The following is an 18,015-nucleotide window of genomic DNA, read 5'->3' on the forward strand; positions in this document are numbered from 1 at the left end:
CTAACATAGGATGTAGTTTTCTTAACCTTTTAACTTTTTTAATTTAAAAAATGTTAAATGTTTATGTAGTCAAATAGTTCTCTTTTCCTTTAGTTTGTTTTTGTTGTTCTATTTGGAAGGCTGCCCCTACTCTGAGAATAAGTGCATATTCACTAGTTAGCTTCAGTCTTTACATGCTGCCATTTTGGCCCTTATTCTGAACCCCAGGAGACTGACTCCATGCAGTGAACTGGAAAGTAGGAGAGGCAACCCAACTCACTTCTAGTCCAGTCTACCAGACTTGCTTCCCCTCTTCCCCAATTTGTTTTCAGAGTTGTGCCACTGAGGAACAGACCCACAATTTCATGCTGAGAATAACTAGAACCATATAGTTCAGTGGGCCCAGACAGTCCCCAGTGGGGCAGAAGCCATGGTTAGGCTTGGCCATGACTTTGCCAAAGAAGCTCATGCTGGAAGCAGATTCAAAGTCATCCACATAAAAGCAAGAAGAACAAAACTGCTTCCAGAAAAATCTTGAAAAGCTGGGCAGTACTGTATCAGCAACAGTGTTTCCACTCTTTGCCTGGCTAACTTCTACACATTTTTCTCAATTTAAATATCACTTCCTCAGAGAAGTCTTCCTCGATATCGCCACTACCAATGGGTCCCAGTTAGTCTCACTCAGGATCCTGTCATTTTTATTCATGCCACTTTCCATATTTTGTGATCATATTTGTGATTGTGTGTTTATATGGTTAATGTCTTTCCACCACCACTAAACTAAAAATTCACAAGGGAAAAAAAAAAAACCATTGCATCCCCGGTGCCTCCTGGCCCAGCAGACACTCCAGCTGGTAGTGGCTCTGAGTGGGTCAGCAGCCCGGTGCTGGAGCTGCCCCTGCCCTGCTAGATGAGTTGGTTTCACTACCATTCTGGCCATGTTCTCCCTCCTCCCTGGAGCACTAAGCTGCCTCTCTCTTTCCGGTTCCCTGGAGAGTACCAAGGAGGCTCCAGCCTATCTGTGTAGCCCCTGCCTAGGTGCCTACGCACAGGCGCAGTCTAGACGACAGTTTGCCGCGGGCAGCTGCAGCACAATGAGTGGGTGCAACCTGACCCCACCCCTTCCGCGCAGATCCACTCACGCACATGGCATGGGAACAGCTCCAAAATGTGGGCTGGCAGAAGGACGGGAGCAGACGGGCAGGGAGAGGGAAAGGATGCTGGCAGGGGAAGTGGCAGCAAGGCTGCTTCCCTCTCTGAACATTCCCTCATGCCACCCAGAGCTGGGGAGGCAACGGAAGCATTGTGAAGAGGCAGGCCCGGAAAATCAGAAGCTGCTGCAGGCTCTCTAGTGGGTGACCACAGACAAACCCCCCAGGGAAAGGCCCTTCTGTTCCTGGCTCCCCAGCTGATGCACAGGGAGGATATGCCCCGCCCTCACATCATCTTGATGTGGCCCCTCCAGAGACACACCTGCAAATGCTCTGCAGATGTTCCCACGTGGGACGTTGCTTTGAGGGACCCCAGCTTCACAGTGAGATCTGTGATGCAGAAGCTCTGGCAACCCTGGACTCAGAAGGATTTGTGGCCAGACCCCTACATCCTCAGGCTGGGGTGAAGGGCCCTGGCTAAGAGGCAGCCATTTGCTTGGTGTCTCCTGGGCCCACTGCTCAGCTCCCCAGGACCTCAGCAGTCCTGGCTTAGAAGTCTCTGGAGCTTTACATCTGTTAACTATTCTGTGTGCTAACCTCCCAAGTAGCACCAGTTTCCTTAGAACCTGGACTCAAGATGGAGCTCAGTGAGGCACCAATGGGGGTAAGGGATGGAGGTCAGGAGGGGGGCACTGAACGAGAACCCAGCCTGGCATCCCCACTGCCTGCGGGGTGTGCTCCTCAATCCTGAACGCAGGGGATTCTGTGTGCCTGGCTCAGCGTGGGGAAACAGTTGTGGGCCTCAGCATGGGAGGGCCTCAGCTCTGTGACAGGCACCACAGCATGCTCAGAGAAGGGGATGCCTGCCCTACCCTGTCAATTTGGGCTTAAGTTCATCCTACTCCAGGGCTTCTGGGTGATGTAAATGCAACTTTCCCAGACAGCAATTGTGGATAAAATGAAGGTCCCTGTGGCCAGGATTCTTACCTGGCCCTGGTTGGCTAGCTCACTACACACGTGTGGGCAATGTGTCGTTACTGACTCTATATAAAGAGCCCTGCCCAGTGCTCTGGGCGACATGGTGCCATGGCTTCAAGGCTGCAGGAGAGCAGAGCAGAGGCTGGAGTGGTGGCAGCGCCGAGGACAAAGGCCCAAAGGATGGCTGTGCAGGCAGAGAGGCCCAGAGGATGGCTGTGCAGGCAGAGAGGCCCAGAGAGGCAGAGACCGGCCTGCTCCATGCAGACTCACTCTGAGTGGATGGGATTCTAGTGACTGATCTGCCACTCTAGTGATTGAAAGTTAGGTATAACCCTTTCACCCCAAGAATGTTTTACTGTCATTTCTTTGGTCACTTTGAATCCATAGTGAACTTGCCCAGGGCTGAAACCCATTGGCAAGAAGATAGCAATGAATGACAAATAAAGTTCTAAGTCCATGATGCTGAGTCCAGGGGTGTAGTATGACAGGGTACATAACAATTGGGTGAGGTAGAGCCAGGCAGGGCATGTTTCAACACCACCAATCCCAAAAGGAGGTGGGCTGCAAAGAGAGGTGGTACTGAGACCTCTCCAGCTCAGTTTTTCCTCAGCTCCACCCATCCACAAAGCAGGGAAAGCCTGGCCAAGGCAAGGAGGGGCCCAACACTCATACCAGGAGGCATCCCCACAGGCCTGCACACAGGTGCACAGATGCACGGCCCCAGGCAGAGGACACATGTGCGTGCAGAGAGCCAGAGTGAGTCCCCATCCCCCACAAACTTGAGGGACAGCGACAGGCCTGCCCACATGTGCAGGAGGTTCTGCACTCAACTTTGTCCTAGGCTTCTTGTTGCAATTTCTGGGTTCCTGGAGAGATGGGTGACCCTGAAAACCTAACCAGAGAAGACAGAATGAAAGGGCAGTCCCCTCAAGAAGCAAACAGTGGACCCTGGCCCAGTACACTACTTACTGTGTACGCATGTGTGACAACAACAGCTGGTGGCCACCACTTGTCAGTAGCTTCTAATGCCTGGTAGGAGCCAAGGGACTGTATCTACACTGCAGGGTAGGGCTTAGCTGATGGTGTCAAGATTCAGGCTGCCTCTGTGAGCAGCCCCTATCCCCACAAACCCTGTCGTGCACCCTCCCTGCCACCCTCGCCAGGTTTCTTGGCTCTGTCAAACAGAACAAACCAAACAGAATAAAAGTTCCTGAGCTATGCAGGCCTCTGTCTTCTGGACTTTACTTTTGGCAGTGTCTACTGAAGGCAGGGACCCTGCAACTCTGTCCAGCCTACCTGGCATCTGAAAGTGAGGGCAGAGTTCCTACCCATTCCTGGCCTCAGTACTGTCTGCCACGCACATGTTAAGGGCCTGTGTGTCAAGATCTGTACAAGACCCCATAAGGGAGGGGAAGAGTCTCTGCCCTAGGATACTAAGGCAACAGAACGACACGGTTAGCAAGTGATTCTGCACTCAGAGATGAAAGCTGTCCTGTGCCTGGCCCAGTCACCCTCAGGCTGAAGGCTTACCATCTTGACCTACATAACCCACACAGGCTGGGAATCTCTGAGTCAGAACTAGGGTTTTGGAGTAAGCCAAACTTGGTTCAAACTCCAGCACCATCACTTAATAGTGATGAGATTTGGGGCAAGTTACTTATTCGTTCTTCTGTATCTACAAAATTCTGAGTTCAATGCCTACCTTACAAGATTGGTCTGAGGATTAAGTGGAATAACCCACTCAAGAGGTCTGGCAGAGTACCTAGTAGCATACTGAAAGCATTTGATAAACTGTGCTGTTATCAGCTTAAACACAGTCACTTTGCATTTCTCCCCCCAAGCAGAAAGGGATAGTTGGGCCCCGAACTGGAGAGGTGGGGAGCAGGAGGAGCGTGGTAACCAGACTGAAGGCTTAAGAGACCTTGAACCTGCTGCTGCTGGCCTGCAACTACAGTCTGGCGGGGTCTGACAGCCAGCCTGAGTGACATGTTCAGCTCAGTGTGGGGACCAGAGGGGCCTGGAGGTTAGCTGAGCTGCTCAGGTAGAGGGATGCTGGGCAGTGCCAGGTACACGCTCTCTAGTGGAGGGCAGACTATAGTTCTATGGGCCAATGGGAGCACCTGCTCTTTTGAGCAGAGGTGCACAGCATCTCACCCTCATTTTGTTCACTGGTCTGTCAGGGAAGGAGAGGCTGGAGCACCAGCTAGCAATGGCCACTCAGAGCACAGTAAGGGCCTGTCTAGGGTGATGAGGCCACCCCAAATGGGTCTGTCATCATGATCCACTTGCAGGGCAGGGAGGAGTCTGGAATTAAGACCTAGTGTCTCTAGTCCAAGATTTCTTGGACCAGGATTGGGAGAGGGGGACGGGGTACATATACTGGGGTGTGAAAGTTTTTACTATTGAAGGACATAACTTCTGGGTGTATGCAATTTCCAAAACAACTGAATTGTGCAATGAAAAGACCTGAAATTCACTGTGTGTAAACATACCTTAATTAAAATAAAAGCAAGCTGCAAACTTAACTAAATGGTCAAAGTTAATATCACCAATAAAAGAATTAACTGACATCATGTTACTCCTGATATGATGCACTTAGAATCACTTATGTTATTATTATTTTTTGCCAAAATGCCTAACTTGAATCTGATCATGAGACAAACCCAAACTGAGAAACATTCAGCAAACAGGCCTGTATGTTTAAAAAACATCAAGTCAAATATGCACCCCTATGTTTATCACAGCACTATTTACAATAGCCAAGAGATGGAAGCAACCTAAGTGTCCATCAGTAGATGAATGGATAAAGCAGATGTGGTGCATATACACAATGGAATACTATTCAGCCATGAGAAGAAAACAAATCCTACCATTTGCAACAACATGGATGGAGTTGGAGGGTATTATGCTCAGTGAAATAAACCAGGTGGAGAAAGACAAGTACTGATTTCACTCATCTGTGGAGCATAAGAACAAAGCAAAAACTGAAGGAACAAAGCAGCAGCAGAATCACAGAACCCAAGACTGGACTAGCAGTTACCAAAGGGAAAGGGACTGGGGAGGGTGGGTGGGAAGGGAGGGAGAAGGGGAATAAGGGGCATTACGATTAGCACACGTAACATAGGGGAGGCCACAGGGAAGGCAGTACAGCACAGAGAAGACAAGTAGTGACTCTATAGCATGTTACTATGCTGACGGACAGTGACTGTAATGGGGTATATGGTCGGGACTTGATAATGGGGGAATCTAGTAACCACAGTGTTGCCCATGTGATTTTATATTAATGATAGAAAGAAAGAAAAGGAAGAAAAGAAAGAAAGAGAAAGACAGAGAGAGAGAGAGAGAAAGAAAAGAGAAAGAGAAAGAGAAAGAAAAGAAAGAAAGAAAGAGAAAGAAAGAAAGAGAGAAAGAAAGAAGAAAGAAAGAAAGAAAGAAAGAAAGAAAGAAAGAAAGAAAGAAAGAAAGAAAGAAAGAAAAGGAAGGAAGGAAGGAAGGAAAAACATCAAGTTGATGTTTAAAGAAAGGCTAAAGAACTCATTTAGACTGAAGGAGATGAAAGGCATATGACAAGTAAATATGATGTGTGATTCTGGGGGGACAAGTTATAAAGGATATGACTGGGCAACTGGCAAAATCTGAATATGGATTGAATATTAGATGACAGAATTATGTTGACATTAAACTTCCTAAATTTGAAAATTGTATTGTGGTTATATAGGAGAATGTCCTTATTCTTAGGTGACAAATGTTGGGAAGTGTTTGGGGGTGAGGTCACAATGTCTGCAATTTACCCTCAGGTACCCAGAGACAGAGGAGCAAGTGTAACCAGCTGGGATAGCTCCCAAGACCCTGGAGGAAACTGCTGTCCAGATTCACAGGTTCAAAGGAATTTCTTGTGGGCACAAAGCCCACAGTGGAAGACCTTGGAATCTCATACTTGTTGGCATGAATAGGACTTCAGTCTTGAATGTCCCCCTTCCTCTCTCCCAAACACTGTGCCAAAGGAATGGTTGGGGGGGTGGGGTGGGGATGGGGGTGAAAAATGAGGCTGTTGTGCAATCTCCAGGTCTGCCACCTGGTGGAGGCTTTCTGCAGCATATCTTCAAAGGGTTTCTGCACCAGGTGCAAGTTGAGGAGTGGGGGCACTGCCCTCCATGAGGCTGATCAGGAGGGATGCAGAAATGACTCCAGCAGAAGACCCCACCTCAGCTACCTGCATAACTGGGGCTGGACAAACAGACCCCAGCAGGCTGCACTTTCTCCTCTGCTCAGGGACCTGGGACTGTAGTATCTCTGTCTGCTGTGGGGATCCTCCAACACTCCCATGGTCTTCAGGAAGAAACCCAAACTCCTCAGTAAGCCTGGCCAGACCCAGGCTACCTCTCCAGCCTCACTACCCTTCTATACACCCTAAATCCAGCCATACCAAATGGCTCACAATTCCAAATGTGCCATGGACATCCTTGCCCTGACTGCCTCTCCCCGGTTGGCTTGTCCTGCCCCATCAGTCCTCACTGGCATCACCTTCTGAAGCCATCCTTTCCTCCTCCACTCCCAGGGCGCCTCAGCATACCCCATTCCCTCCCACTGCAGGAGGCTATAGCCCCTGGTTTATCTGTCTGACTCTCCCATCCTGGGCTATGGGCTCCCTACTCCAATAGAGTAGCCCCCACTGAGGAGTGAACCCCATCCACAGGATGCCTGCAGCTGGGGCCCAACCCCTCACTGGCAAAGGGGCAGCGTAGCCCCCTTCTTGCCGAATCCAGCAAAAAGATGTTTTCCTGCAGCAAGACTGGGCATGTATGAGTGACAGCCTGGCCTGCCCCTTACACCAGTAACAAGCCCTCCTGGCCACTCTAGGTTTGTAGCATGAAGGTCCTTCTGCTGGTCAGAAAAATTCCTACCACTTGCTTCCCTCAGACAAGAGGACTTCCAGCCCAGCTGTGCTCGCTGACTACACCCTGAAAGACAGAATGAGTCTTGAGGTGAGCAGTGTGAAATCTGAATACATGCCCTAACTAAGATCGTGTGGATCCACACTTTATAGACCAGACTCCCTCCATACTAGAGGGCTGCCAATTCCCTGGAAAATTCCCTGGGCCCCTTCCTGGATGGAGAATTTTGGACTTAGAACCCACGTGGGAGGTCCACACCCTCACATTAACTATCACAACAACTAACTTTTGCACATGGCTTTATAGCTGACAAAGCACTTTCAAATACATGGTTGTAACTGACTGACCCCCAACACCCATGGCCCCCAAACACAGCATTTTCTAGAAAAAGGAATTGAGACTCAGAGATACTGAGAGATCTGCCTCAAGTCTCTTGGCTAGCTGGTGAGACAGTTGAGATACGAACACAGGTTTTCCAACTCTGAATCTCATGACCTTGTTCAAATGCTAGTTTCTGTCACTCACTTTCTTAGTGACCTGAATTAGTCACTTACCCTTTGTGGGCCTCAGTTTTCTCATCTGTCAAAAAGGGGTGACTGAAGGATCAGAAGTGATTCCGTGGCTGGTGGTGTCATGAGGTCTTTGCTGAGTGAAAGGTGAGTGTTCCCTGCTCCATGCTGAGGTGATCTCCCTGGTGTCAAGTCTCTCCAGGTGCATACCTTCTTAACCATCATTTGATTGGCACCTACTGCTTGCCAGGACAGTTCTTCGTATTTCCTACATTTTCCTTAAGTCTCACCTTATGAAGTAAAGATTTCCTCCTTTTACTGTTGACCTAGAGACCCTGGCCCAGATTACTGAGCCCAATTAGGCTGCTCGAAGCCTGTTTTCTATTCCTGCCAGATGGTTGGAAGGGGGCTTTGTTTGGGGGCCTTTCCTTTGCATTTGAATGACAGCTGTCCATGAAGCAGGCACGAACACTCTCCCCGGGAGCCTGAAGGCTGCATGCAACCTCTCAGGAACTCCCTGGGAGCCATTTGCTTCTGTGCTCAGGATGGATGCGGGGGGACGTGGATTAGCAGTCCCTCGGCTTCAGCCAGGACTCCCTGATGACAAAGATTCATGCATGTGCTGTCATTTTCACCATTTCAAAACAGAGTGATGGTTTTGTTCATTTTAAAAATGCAAGATATGTATAGCTTCAATTTGTCAGAAATGCGTAACATCACGTTCTGTAAACACCCTACTTTCCTGCCTCGGGGGTAACAGTGAGCTGGCTGCTACCTCCGCTCTCGCTGCACAGGGGGAAGCCCACCCCTAAAGCCCACTCTGCTCCTCGGGCATGTGGGAGAGTACCTGCAGCAGCCAGAGAGGAAGTGACTCAGCCAGCGGGAAGTGGGAGGGGCGGTCAGAAAGAGGGCCCTGTGCCCAGCCTGCTCCCCATCAGCACATCCGCACCAAACCCGTCAACAGACCCGGCATCCTCTATTGCTGCCTTTCCTCCGCAGGACCACAGCGTTCAGAGCACAGCAGTCCTGGGGGCCGGCAGCAGCTTGAAGACCCCCAGCTCACAGGAAGCCAGTGTCTGCGGCTCAGAGGTCCAGCTCTAGTCTCCAGGAGGCCCATGCACAAGAAAATTTGTAATTGGGGATGTCCTTCTTCACTCCACTGCCCTGAGGAAGATCCCACTGGGCTTCTCTGTGGCCTCCATGAAGGCAAGGGAGAGACTGGAGGCTAAAGGTCCCTGATCTGGGGGATGTATCTGAGTGATTCGGGTAGAAAAGGCTCCAGGGCTGTGCGCACAGAGGTGGACCTGTAGGCCCCTCTGCGGAAAAGAAAGCAGTCCCTGTGAATGGGACAAAGGACTTCACTGGGAGCCATGACAACAGAATCCAGGGCACAATGAAAGCCCCACCACCAGCTCATCCCTCCCAGGGGCTTCCGGAAGCAGCTGATGTGACAGGGAATAATCCGTCAGAGTGTGTGTGTGTGTGTGTGTGTGTGTAAGGGGCAGACTTGATGGCTCTTTCACTGGCTTGGTGGCTTCTTGGCAACGCGGGGGGGGGACTGCTGTCATGTGCAGTGATGGCAGACCGAGTCACTAACAGCCCTCCTGTCATGCCAGCCTGCCCTACAACTAGGGGGACCCTTCCTCAGCTCAAACCATCCATGACTGCTTTGTGCAGTGACTCGGCCCCGGAACAAGGCCTGCCATGGGTCCCCCATGAAGTTCAGGTTCTTGCCATCCACAATGGCCCTAATTAGGCAAGAAGAAAGCAGCCACTAAAGAAGGGCTGGCTGAGTCTGAGAGCCACCTTTGTCTCCACTGTGACCTGACACCTGTTTCTCTGCTCCATAGTCTCCTCACCTAGGGAAGAGGGACAGCACTACCCCAACACAGGCCTCTCTGAGGGCTGCTGGGAGCCAGCAGGTGGGAGGCACCAGGCAAATGTTACGTTTCCTTCCTTCCACCATAGATTTCCAGAGTGACAAACGGGAAAGACTGGGCCAGCCCAGGTGCATATGATTCTCTCTTTTTATACTGTTTTTAACAGCAAGAATCACTACAATCATCCTGTGAGAAAAGCAATCTGGAGTGGGGCCAGGAAACTGCCTCTCTTTAACTGCCTCTATCAAAAATTCAATTAAATTAAATTTTACAACTTGATAATGACAATACAGTTCACTTTCTGCAGTTTTACTAACTGCTGTGCTATTACAAAGTCAGCTGACAGGCTCTGATACCAGAGCACCCCTCGGCAAGCCATTCGGATAGTGGGCCCCCTGCAAGGGCCTCCCCTGCTCTGAGCCCCTGAGAGACCAGCCACGGCCAATCCTGAGAGCCATGAGCCGCCACCAGAAGGCACTCTGTCCTCACGTGGGTGACAGCATGTTCATTGCATGTCTGCTTGCCTGTGTCTCTCGAGAGGGTATAATTCCTGGAGGGAGGGTCTGGGCCTTGTCCACCTCAGAAAACCCTGCACAGGCCCAGCAGATTCGCAGAAAACGTGTGTAAAACCACAGCCAACAAAGTGAAAGAAAATGCACACACTGCAGGCCCAGCAATTCCAGTTCTAGGGATTTATCCTACAGATATACTTACACAAGTTCACAAAGACAAATGTGCTCAGCAAGGGTCCCTGTAGAACCATGTGTAGCAGTGAAGAAACACAAAAGACAAAACCACAAAAATCAAAACACAAACACACGCATCTAGACAGGACACAATCTAAATATCCACTAAATGTCACTATATCATTGCTCCATCCAGACAGTGGAGTACTACGCAGCCTTTAAGATGAGGCCCATACTTGCTGCTCCCTAGAAGCAGCCTGGGATTGTATGTGTGCTGATGCAAGGCTCATTGGGAGTGGCAGGTGGAAGGGACAAACCACCGCTCCTGGTACACTTAAGCTCTCTTAGGTAATACGCATATATGCTTCTAAGGAACCTCCTGCTCACCATCTGGTATCCACAAGGGCCAGGAGGACAGGCAAACCATTCAGACTGGACACCTGGAAGCTGCCTCATGATGCCTCCTTTGGGATAATTTAGGATTGGTTAGCAATGAGCTTACATGGGTCTCTAGAGCTGGCCCCTGGGCCCTGACTGCAGGCACTGGCTACAGATAGTAACACCTCACATCTAATCCTCCTTACTACCTTAGGAGCAAGGAGCATTATGTCCACTTTATAGAGGAGGGAACTGGGGTTGGAGATAGGAAGTGACTCGTTCAAGGTCACTCAGCTAGAAAGTGGCAGAACTGGGTTTTGAAGCCAGGTCTGATCTGAGCCTAGGTCCTTAACAGCTGGGTGACATGGCCTAAAGCCTTCTTACTTACTACCCATAGGGCAGGAGGGGGAGGGACTTCTCTCCAGACAGTGGCAGTTTTCATTCTTCTGGCAAAAAAGAGACCATTCCAGCTCTACGGGTCTTTGAGTCCACGATTCCACGTGGGCTGGGCTCCCTGGGGCCAGAGCCTGACCAGGTTGGAGGAATGGTGTGGCATGGGCTGTAGAGTCACACAGCTTTGGGCTGGAAAGCTGGCTCTGGCCCTGCTGGCTGTGTAACAGTGGACAGGTTACTTAACTCCTCTGCACCTGGGTGTTCTCCTTTCTAAAACAGAGACAACCTGACCCAGTAACTCCACTTCTAGGAATTTACCAAAGAAAACAAAATCTCTGATTTGAAAACATATATGCACCCCTATGTTTATTGCCATACTATTTACAATAGCCAAGATATGAAAGCAACTGAAGTGTCCATCAAAAGATGTGATACATATACACAATGGAATATTATTCAGCCATAAAAAAGAAAGAAATCCTGCCATCTGTGACAACATGGATGGACCCAAAGGGTATTACATTAAATGAAATAAGCCAGGCAGAGAAAGACAAATGTCATGATTTCACTTATTTATAGAACCTAAAAACAAAACAAAACAGAATGAACAAATCAGCAGTAGACTCACAGACACTGAGAAGTGACTGGTGGTTACCATGGGGAAGGGGCTGGGGTGGGTGGGGTGAGGGAGATAAAGCAGCACAGAAATCTCAGTCATAATGTAAGTTGGTCACAGGGATAGAAGAGCAGAATGGAGAATACAGCCAATGGTTCTACTACCTACGCAGACAGACAGAAACTGCACTAGGTGGGTTGAGGATTTAATAATGTGTGTAACTGTTGAACCACTGTGCTGTATACTTAAAACCAATGTAATATTGTATATCAACTATATGTCAATAAAAAATAAAACAAACAAAAACAGAGCCAACCCTTCTTGCCTTAGATTCTGAGAAGGACTCAATACATGTTGCAAAGGAGCTAGAAGGTGGTGGGGATCCTCCTTTTTTGGCTGGTTTCCTTCCTGCTCCTGCAGGAGGGACCACTTGGGAGAGAAGTCAGAAGAGAATCCAGCCCATGAAACTCATGCCAAACATGGCAATGACAGGAAACCCCACACCTACTGTAAAAGTAGCAGGACTCTTGCTCTTCAGAGCTGTCAGATGCCGGCAGTGGGGTTCTTAAAAACCTTCAGAATTATGGGCTAGCCAGTTCCAAGTTCTCTCAAGGGGCTGAACAGAGCCCCTCTCTAGAAGCACCTACTGACTGCTTATCATACCTAAAACCAGATCTGCTCCAGACCCAGGGAAATGACAAGCACACCAGTCCTCCTCTTGCCAATTCCCACTACAATGTCCAGACCACTCCTCCCTCCTTCTGGACCCTTAGGTCACAGACTCCCTAAAGGCTAAAGATCTTCTATCTGTCTCTTTTGCCAAGTAGGTGGCAGTCTGTAAATACATTTTTTAAGGGGACATCTTTCTGAATGACAAGAGCCCTTCTCAGTTTTCTCTGGTGCTTTCCAACAACTAGAGCTTCTCTTGTTGAAACCATCAGGCCTGTACACTGCTGCACTGTGCGAGCTCTGGGGAGCCTGAACTGGTACCCAAGACAGACTGCCATTAGCTGGAAGAAGATGACCACCACTGGGGGAAAATCGGCCTGCTCCAGATTATTAAAAGGAGACCTAGAATTTATTTAAAAAAGAATAATAATAAAAGGTACTGTTTGAAGCAGCAACCCCTCTTCTAGGAATTTATCCTGCAGATACTTAAGATGGGCAGAATCATATGTACACAGACACTTCAGCTTTGTGGGAAGACCAAGAAGAGAACAGCCTAAATTTATCAGTAGAATCTTTGTTGCAAAAATTACAGACACAGACACACACATGATGATGACCCAGACCTGTATGTGCCGAAGTGGAACCATCTCTAAGATAGTTAAGTAAATCAAAGCAAGCAGTACCATCCTTTCCCCACTCAGACCTTGATTACACATCCTGAGAGGACATGCAGGGCTGCTGCTGTGGACCCTGGGCCACCTTCAAGGCCACAGTCTCACGTGAGCAGGTGGAGGAGAAAGAATGCTCTTGTTTCAGGCCACTCTCAACCTTCTTTACAGAACAAAAATGCAAGGACAAATTCCATGCAGATCCCCCCAGTTGCAAAGGGCCTGCCTGAAGCCCCATGCCCAGTCAGGACACTCCTCTCCACAGCTCTATCATATTCAGGTCTAGCTCAGTGCCCTCAGAGGGCTCAGGGGGATAAGGCCACCAGGGCGGCTCGCTCCCACTTTCCTGATGGTTCTGAGTGAGTCCTGGGTGGCCTCTGGCAGGCGCCTCTCCTTCCTGGGAAGAGGGACTGAATCTGCTGTCCCAGCCTCCAGAGTACTTCCAATCTCAAGGTCTCCTTCTAGTAAGATCTCCAGAGAGCACTGAGAAAGCCATGTCTCCCTGAGGTAGGCTGCCGCCCAGGACCCCATCAATCTCTAGTGCTAGCGGAGTCAGTGTGGACAGCGCAGACAGAAGCGCTACTCTTTAAGGCCATTTGAAGGCTAAAGGCATTATTGGAGTTTTGCAGACTCAGCCACTTGAGTTTCTGAAACACTGAAGAAGTTTACCTCCCTGGGCAAATCTGAGCAGAGGAAAGGTGAAGGAAGGGAGGCTGTCTTTCTCTCCCAGGCTCTGACTCAGGCAAAACCAGAGGGAAGCCTGGCCAAAAGCCAGACACGGTGCCAAAGACTTTGCAACTGATCCTTTCCCGTGAGGGTGCGCTCAGGGCTTACTGAATGGGGCTGGCGGATTTCACCAGCCATTGTCTTCTCCCAAGCCATCTGATCTCCGCACTGTCATTCACTCTGTCACTCAAATCAAGAACCTCAGAGTCACCTGTCACTGTTGCTCCTCCCTCAACCATCATTTCCAAACATCCCGAGAGTCCAGCTGATTTTCTCCAAAAGAGCTCTGATCTCTGCCCTGATGCAAGCCCCTACCAGCCCTTGCTTTGATTATTGCAATGACCTCCTACTGGGACTCCAGGTTTCCTCTCTCCCCAATCCATCCTCCACCCACAGCCAGAGGGCTCTGGGAAGATGCAGGTCTAATGGGGTTTCCTCCACTTAAAGCATCCTATCACCTACAGAATGGGAAGTTCAAGCATCTTAGCATGGTGTCTCCCACTCCAGCATGTCCTCCAGCCAGGTCCCTTCACACCCTGTGCTAGAACCTCCCACGGTCCCTGAAGTGCACCCACACTGGCACACATCCATGTCTGTGCCATGCTGCTCCCCTGCCTGGAGTGCTTCATGAGCCCTCAGAAAACTCTATTCACCCTTCAAGATCCAGTTCAAGCTCTAAGGGCTCTCCCCAGTTCTCTGCACTCTCCCACTCCTTCCTCATCCCCACTACATGTGGCAAAGACTTCTGTGAGAGACTCACCAGACTCCAGGGAAGTGTCAGTTAAATGGGAGCCTGCCTTGGCCATGCTAGACCACCAGCTCCTCCAGGGCAGGGCCTGCCTCTCCATTCTCCTCCTACCTTCTGTACTCAGCACACCCCCAGCCATACATGGTAGCTCACGTGTATGGAATTGTGGTTCTGGATTTCAAGCCACCACACACATCAATATGTACAAGGCTTCTTAATGATACTAGTAATTCAGATACCAGACTAGGGTCACTAATAGGGACACACAAAGATGATACTCTAATACTTTCTCTCTCATGAATATGTTAGGACTTTTTTCTCCACAGTTCTATTTTTAAAAACGGTTCTTTTAAAGAGCCAAGCTGAATTAGCTGCATGGCTCCCATAGAGACTGGGTTAACTCCCCACAGATTTCCTTTTCAGAAAGAATACAGTAAAATTCTCTGATCTTGTGATCCTTCAGGACACTTCTAACAGCTCAATGGGACACAGTTCTAGTTGCTGCTAATTGCTTCAATTCTTGGAAGTTCTTGCCTGCAGCCTGTAATAAGAGCTAACAGTTACCAAGTGTTTCTTACTTGGTGTGTGCTAAATGTTCAACCTGCGACATTTTACTAAATCCTCACAATTGTCCTATTATGGAGGGGCTCTGTCTCCGTTTTACAAATGAGAAAGCTGGGTACAGAGAGAATAAGTAACCTCTAGTGACTGGCAGGGCTGGCATTAGAACTCAGATCTGTCTGCAGAGCCAAACAGGTTCCTGCCTCCTACAATCTGCTGCCTTCCCTAAAGGTCAAATGGAAGGCACAGGGAACAAATGCAGCACCCCCTACAATGGGCCTGAGAGCAGCCTCACCTCCCAGCTGCTCAAGCAACTTGCAGTCCCAGGAAGAGAGGGGCATATTTGCCAGGCAGAGGAGCCCAGGGTGATGCAGGAGCTTGTCACTTGCCACCAGTTGCATATGGTGCTTTCTCAGTAAAGAGCCACCTCCCTAGCACCAGCTTTCCTCTCTCAGAGGCCTGCAGTCCCTTCATTTCTCCTCTCCTGTCCTTTCCCTGATCTGTTGGGACTTCAGAGAAATCATTCTGAAACAGATCCAGTCATGTCACTCTGCTTAAAACCTTTCCACTGTCTCTTCACTGCTCTTGGCACAAAGTTCCAAATTGTTAATGTGGCATTTCCTTTCCAACTTATATTGCTTTACCTTGTACCATGTTGACTTTCACGAGTTTCTTGAAATAATAATAGCTAACATTTATTGAACTCTTATTGTGGGGCAGACATGGTTCTATGTGTTTTACATGTGTTAACTTTTAAAATGTTCATAACAACATTATGTTATCACCCCTGTTTTATAGATGAGGACACTGAGGCACAGAGAGGCTAAACAATGTGCCCAAGGCCACACAGGTAAGCTGTGGAGTCAGAATCTGAACTCAGAAAGTCTGGCTCCAAAGCCCACTCTTAACTGCCATGCATACTTGCCCCTCCACGCAAGGCAAGGACATTGTTTATTGTCTGTGGGGAATGAATGAATTAATGAATGAATGAGAGCTACCTCCAGACTGTGTAGCTCTAACCGACAAACAACTGGCACAGCAGGGCCATTAAGGGGCGCTGGAGCAGCTCACAAGTGCTGTTTACAAACAAGGACTCTTCTGACCTTACAATTACACATTCTGCTCTTCCTTATCTCATGCAAAACTAAGCCAAGAGGGAAATTCGCCCAGCCCAGAGTGACTACCCTCTTCGCCACCGCTCTCAAAACCAAGCAAAGCTAACCGGTTTCTCCTCATGACTTAAAACAGAGCAAAGTCTATCCTGCCACCGAAGTGGCTGTCATCTCTTCCTTCCGCCAAGAAACGTGCATCAAACCTAAAGTGGGGGTAGGCAGAGAACGCGGCGTCGGGAGTCCCGGTGCCCCCACCCTACTGCCTGGAAGGTGGGGGACAAGTGGCGTGGGAATGGGCCGGCCTGATCCTCAGACAGGTGAAACGCTGACCACAGCAGCAGGCTCCTCGGAAAACGCCGGCCAAACGCAGCACTGGCAAGCGCGTAGCTCACCTGAACCCCACTCGGGATGCGAAAATTTCCCAGCAGCGATGGTGCCCGTGCCAGCCGGTGAGGGCTCCTGGAGAAAGCGCTGGCTGGCTCTCCCCAGGGACTCGTTCTAACTTTCAAGTCACTCTCGGGATCGGGAGGGAAGCATGGAGAGGCAGAGAGTGTCTCTTGGGTTCAAACGCCGGTACCTTCATTCACTTGCCGAATGACTCCGGGCAAGGCTGGCAATGCCCACCTCCCAGGACTGCGGCGGGACCCGCAGCTCCCCGCGGGCGCCCCGGACCCGGCGCAGCGGCCGCCGCCTCCGCTGCCCGGGAAGGGCAGACCCAGCAGAGGAGGGGGCATTCGCTGTTGCCATTCCTGTCGCACCCGACGGCCGGGGGCTGTCACCCGAATCCTACTGCCACGGCCGCTGAGGCCCGCCCCGCCAGCCCGCACCCCCCGCCTGGCTCCCCGCTCCGGGACCCCCGCCCTCACCTTCCCCCGGTGCTCAGCGCTGCTCGCCCATAGTCCGTATCCCGGAGCCGGGGCTGCTTAGCGCTCCGTCCCGGGGAACCAGGGCCGGGCCGGGGGCGTGGGAGCCGCTCACCGCCGCCTCCCAGCGCAGCCGCCGGAGCCGCCACCGCTGCCGCCACCGCCTCCCTCCATGGCTGCGGCGCCGCCACCTGACAACGGAAGTGACGCACCGCCCCCTCCTCTCGGGCCCGCGCCGCCGCCCCGCCCCTCTCCCCGGGCCCCGCCCCTCGTCTGTGTCTACAGCTCACGGCCTGGGGATTGGGGTGCCATCTTGACGATGGGCGGAAGTCTTGAGGCAGGAAAACAGAATCCGATTGAGGATTGGTTCTGGGTTGGGACTGGGCCGAAACCTGTGAAACGATTGGAGGCTGAGACTCTCATGGGGCGGTACTTACCGCTTATCTATGTCTGAGGTGAGGCTGGGACGGAGACACCGCCCCCGCCTGGACTCCAGAGAGCCTCGAGTGCCCTACCCTCGCACTGCCGCCTTTGGAGAAGTCTCCAGCAGCTGGAAGGATATAGGGTGTTGGTCAGAAAAATGGCTCTTCCTTGATCCCCATTTCTCTGTTTTTGGCGCCCTGTGCGGAGGGCGCTGCAGTTAGGCTCAATAAATGACAGGAATTCTTGTCGCGGCCCTCAGAAGACATTCCCATCAGGGCCTCTTGCCTTTGCAGAAACCCCGCTTCAACCTGAACATCCCTGGAGTCTTGAGCAAGGAGGTTCACAGTGAAGGGCTCTTATGAACGATTCCAGCCATCTAACCTCAGTCCCTCCTGCTGCAGTTTCGGTCCCTTTCTCCTCCTCCTCCAGCAACCACGCCCTCCATGAATCAGCTTCTTGCACCAGCAGATGAGCCCTTTAAAGGGATTGCATCAGGCTGGTGACTCACTGGGGCCCTCCGAAAGCCTTCCTCCTCTGGCTTCCCTCCTCTGGCGTGCAGACACAGCTTGAAGGGCTCAGTGACAGCAGCACCAAAGACCACGGCCCCACTCCTTTGTCTCAGAGATGTGGGCCAGGGTGCTTTTTACACATGACTATCTCCCTGGTGTTTTTCCAGCTGTCCCCTGGGGCACTCTGCATTCACATGTAGGCTGTATGCTTTGCTGGGTTTTCCTAGGGCGTGTGGCCATTTATGTGTACGTGAATTTGCCATCTCCACAC

At 50.6% G+C, this 18,015-nt stretch overlaps 1 protein-coding gene across 4 annotated transcripts in view; it reads right to left on the reverse strand.

Moving 5' to 3' along the window:
- Positions 1–17,385, reverse strand: part of STK40 (serine/threonine kinase 40) — a 38,756-nt gene extending 21,371 nt beyond the window's left edge. For 2 of the 4 annotated variants that reach the window (XM_036876515.2, XM_036876514.2), the window contains exon 1: positions 16,816–17,000. The gene's annotated coding sequence lies outside the window, so the exon portion shown is untranslated. Of the gene's footprint in view, positions 1–16,341; positions 16,733–16,815; positions 17,001–17,249 lie in introns of those variants that run through there. The other 2 variants (XM_036876517.2, XM_036876516.2) reach the window with 2 other exon arrangements.
- Between the last annotated feature and the right edge of the window lie 630 nt (positions 17,386–18,015).

This window comes from Manis pentadactyla, chromosome 4 (genome assembly GCF_030020395.1).
Source record: "Manis pentadactyla isolate mManPen7 chromosome 4, mManPen7.hap1, whole genome shotgun sequence".
Lineage (NCBI taxonomy): Eukaryota > Metazoa > Chordata > Mammalia > Pholidota > Manidae > Manis > Manis pentadactyla.